Raw genomic sequence first — 3,805 nt, 5'->3', positions numbered from 1 at the left:
TATATATATATATAAGTACAATCTATATATAAATATTACACGGAAATGATAGTTTTGTTAAAGCATTTAAAAATTTAGTTAAATATAGATCTAAGAATAATTTTGTTGGGTCATCAAAATAATTACGTAGGATGTTCAAGCTTGTTACACAGAATATTCAAATTTTTTATATAACATTACTCATTATGGGATTTCTACGTAATTATTTTGATGCCCAACAAAATTATTCTTAGATCTATATTTAACTAAATTTTTCAGATACTTCAGCAAAATCGTTCTTTTTATATGTATGTTTTAAACGTGTAGAATAAAGTAATATGTGACTAATACGTATGATAATACTATCTAATACATATTCGTATATTTTAATATCTATTTTCTAATGTCTCTAACAATATGTAATAATAGTGTTTATTAAAGCAATCCCATGTCAGCACGTAATAATAGCAACGATAGTACCAGGTTTATTTAGAACCGAGTGTGAGAAAAGAGGGTCTGAGGAAGGCAAGGAGGATTCTACACTGGCAAGGACCTATGTGCCAAATGGAGATTACTTCTCGATAAAGAATACTCGGCCGTGCCACATTTTCGTAACTTTCCCGAAGGCCGGTGGTAGCACTCGAGAAGGCGGCTAGGTGCGATCATTGCGCAAATATCTCATGTATACGAGACTTCCGACGTCGGGATTCCGCGACGACGGGAGCCTCGGTCAACACTTTTGTGTGCGGCACCGCAGGTAAAATATTAGCCGGACGGTCTTTCTCTCGAGTGCGTTCCGGGGCCACGGGACGCGTCAAATGGGAATCGCTCTCAACCGTCCGTCCGATGACGAAGGTCCCGCGGAACTGAACGCTCTCTTGCAAGGATGCACTCTCCCTCTCTCTCTTTCTCTCTCTCTCTCTCTCTCTCTCTAACGTAGTCCGATCAATTCAGATATTACGATTCTAATGCCTAATAATCCATTTACTACGCCCCATTGTCGCGGCGCAATGCTGATCCGCCAATGTATTTTTATAGGATCTCCGCGCCCCTCGAGGACCAGGATGGACAAATAGATCCCGTGCCGTCTGGACGTACGTTACTTAACTCGGGGATCAAAATTGGACCGATCTCGAGATCTCGATAGTTCCCATTTCCTACTGAGGACTTCCGTTTCTTCAATATCTATTTGTAAATGTAAACCTGAAGACATAAGTTTCTTTAGTTTGACATCGGCCTGGCGCAAGTTTTAATAACAATTCTACCTACACACTATATTCTAAAAGAAATACATCAGTAGCTTAATATTTTCAGAGACGAACATCTTTTTTATTTCTTCACGTTATATCTCAAAATTTTTAATTTAACCTTCAATTCATTTGCATACAATGATTTTCAGTTCTTTATTACACAGAATGAATCGTTCATGCCCTGGATTAATTTTCATTACTTTCAAAAGTATATATAAAAATTATTAAATATGTAATTTTTATATATTTAATTTTTTTACAAAGTATTCATAAGGTTGTGTATTAAAAAAAAATTGTATATAAATGTTATAACTAATTAAATGTTATAACTTAATCCTTCTAATATTAAAAAAAAAAAAGAAATACAAGAACACGAATAACTCAATCGTGTGTGTTAATCTGAGATTGAGAAAGTAGTTTTTGTTACATTTGTTATGCTTTTTTTATATTTTAAATTTTATATATATATATTCTAATGAAGAATAAATATAGTGATTATTAGAAAAAATATACTTTATATTTTTTAGGAAAAAAGAAAAAAAATAAAAATCATCTTTTAAGGTAAACTCTTCAAATTCTTTATTCTGTATCTCCAATATTATATTGTTATTATTTCTGCATGATTCCGTACCGGTTGTTATTTCAATCCTTCTTAATCCCCAACAAGTATAAGAGAAACTTCTTTGGGAAAAAATTCTGGGGCCATTCTCGATGCGCAGCGATGCGTTCGCTTAAGCGCAGCGGCCAAACATTAAGTCACAATATTGTTAATTGAATGCACTCGCTTGCTCAGCTCACGCGTGCTCGCTCGCAACACTCGCAATTCGCAGCGCGCAATTATTTTTCCTCGAGAATGAGTTTCGCTGATGCTCGAGCACCTCCGGACAATCGGGAATCCTGACGAGAGAGAATCAAGTCAGGGAAACGCAACGACGGAGTCGAACCCCGCGGCGCGTGCAGCTGCCGGTGGGCCCTTCTTAAATTTCTATTCGCCGTGCAGAACGCAAATATGCCGTCAAACGCGCGGCACAATGGCATCCGAAAACACGTCGTTGTAGGCGAGACCTAACGACGACGACGACTGTTGCAAAACCACTTTATTAACCCCCCCAAAACGGTCGTGACAATATATAAAGCGCCCCAGTTATACATCGTTATGTCTAGATTTACAACACTCTTCTGCCACCACCATTGTTTTTTAGAGATTACACTTCTTATATCTTTAAATATTTTAAATATTATTTATCTATCTTTTATTGTGTTGACGATCTCTCAAGGAATGTAGATATAAGAAAATTAGAGGATGCGAAACTGAAAGAAGATATATTGTTTAGAATTTTATATAAAATTATTTACATTTTATATCATTTTCCATAGAATCGTTAATATCCGCGAATCTTTTGTAAGTGAATTGAAGAGTTTCAACGAATTAAGAATGTGCTTCTTTCGCTTAAAACATTTAGCGTTGTGATTCTGTATGCTCTTTATTATTTATATTTTGAATTAAGGATTGTATTATTAGGTGTACAAAAAAGTTCTGAGCTTTAGATTTGATACAACCGAAATAACAATTTAAATTTTATATATCTTCCCGCCCTTTTGGGGTTTTAAAACAGTAACATTTAACCTCCTGAAATGCGATACGGTTTGGCGTTTGATGCACATAACCTCAAAAATCAGTAGTGTTCACGATGGCAATTACAAAAGAGCATATTCGATTTTCCATCCACTTCGCGTTTCATCTGAAGAAAAATGCTGCTGAAGCCACTGAAATGATTTGTGCTGCATATGGAGAGAACGCTGTAAGTCATGCAACATGCAAAAGGTGGTATCAAAAGTTTCGCCAAGGAGATTTCAGTCTTAAAGATGAATCGCGTGCTGGACGCCCTGAAAAGATTGAAACGGACGAATTGCAAGCACTGCTGGATATAAACTCTGCGCAAACTGAAAAGGAGCTTGCAGAACAGCTTGGCGTTACGCAGCAAGCCATTTTTTTCGTTTGTTTTTAAATAAAGATTGAATTTTACAAAAAAAAGCTCAGAACTTTTTTGTACACCTAATACATATATTTTTTGATAAAACAAAAAAATTATGAAAAAAATTATTATAAATTTTTCTACATTGAATACTTGTGTGAAAATAATAGAAAAAGTTTGGCAGCAATTTAGAATCTGGAAGTAAAAGTATTTCAATAAGAAGCTAGTAGACATGAAATGATTTAAAAAATAATTAAGAAAAAATGAGAAAATTTTCATTTAAACTTAAAATTGTAAACATAAAATTGTATTGTTAAATATAAATATTGACCTTACTTAATTGTTTTATATTTATGTAACATTTATCTTTGTACGGAAAATATGAACTTTCAATTCCAGTCACTTTTGTAGAGACTATAATATCCTTATGTTTCAAATTTCAGAAACATACTAAATCTTTAGGTCTCACTTTCAAACGGTTCTTGTATCAATAATTTAGTTAGTCCAAGATTCAATTTTCAGAAAAAAAAAACTTTTGAAATGTTTCATTTGTTACATTTATAGTATGTCAATTTACGCGTCAACGTATTGCGGACGCGA

Source organism: Trachymyrmex septentrionalis, unplaced genomic scaffold, assembly GCF_001594115.1.
Source record: "Trachymyrmex septentrionalis isolate Tsep2-gDNA-1 unplaced genomic scaffold, Tsep1.0 scaffold19, whole genome shotgun sequence".
NCBI classification, from domain to species: domain Eukaryota; kingdom Metazoa; phylum Arthropoda; class Insecta; order Hymenoptera; family Formicidae; genus Trachymyrmex; species Trachymyrmex septentrionalis.
This window is presented reverse-complemented; position numbering follows the sequence as displayed.